At 68.7% G+C, this 501-nt stretch overlaps 1 protein-coding gene across 1 annotated transcript in view; it reads right to left on the bottom strand.

Moving 5' to 3' along the window:
- The window catches only part of EFR3A (EFR3 homolog A), a 90370-nt gene extending 90156 nt beyond the window's left edge, over positions 1-214 (bottom strand). Inside the window, exon 1 of the mRNA XM_009273969.2 lies at positions 163-214. The gene's annotated coding sequence lies outside the window, so the exon portion shown is untranslated. The remainder of the gene's footprint in view (positions 1-162) is intronic.
- Between the last annotated feature and the right edge of the window lie 287 nt (positions 215-501).

The raw sequence follows: 501 nt of genomic DNA, 5'->3' as shown, positions 1-501 counted from the left end.
GCCCGAGCCTCCCGCCGCCTCTCCTCAGCGCCCGCCCATCTGGCGCGGCCTCCTCGCTCCCAAACGCTTAAAGCGGGGAAGGGAGCGGAAGAACGGGAAAAGAAGATGGCTGCGAAGGTGAAGGCAAGGAAAGGGACCTCCTCCTGGCTGCCCCAGACTCACCTCAGCCACCTCTCCGCCTCAGTTTAGCAGCTGCCATCTTCCCCCCAAGCCCCCCCCATTGAGATGCATGGGGCGCAATGCACGCCGGGAGCTGTAGTTCTGTGAGGAGCCGTGCCGAGCCCTTTCTCCGCCCATCCCTCCTCGCACACAAGCAACGACAGAGGGTTCACGGCGGAAGAAGGAGCACCCCCCAAACGGCTCGGCGGCCCTGGGGCAAGGGGCCGCCCAGGCAGGGCGGAGCGTGGTCGGGGAGGGCGAAGGGCGCCGCGGGAGGACACAACTCCCAGCGACCTTTGCGGCGCAGACTCGCCGGCGCCTGGCGGCAGAGGGGCGGGGGCA

This window comes from Aptenodytes forsteri, unplaced genomic scaffold (genome assembly GCF_000699145.1).
Source record: "Aptenodytes forsteri isolate BGI_AS27 unplaced genomic scaffold, ASM69914v1 Scaffold223, whole genome shotgun sequence".
NCBI classification, from domain to species: Eukaryota; Metazoa; Chordata; class Aves; order Sphenisciformes; family Spheniscidae; genus Aptenodytes; species Aptenodytes forsteri.
The sequence above is the reverse complement of the archived record's forward strand: the minus strand, read 5'-3'. Positions and strand labels throughout refer to the sequence as shown.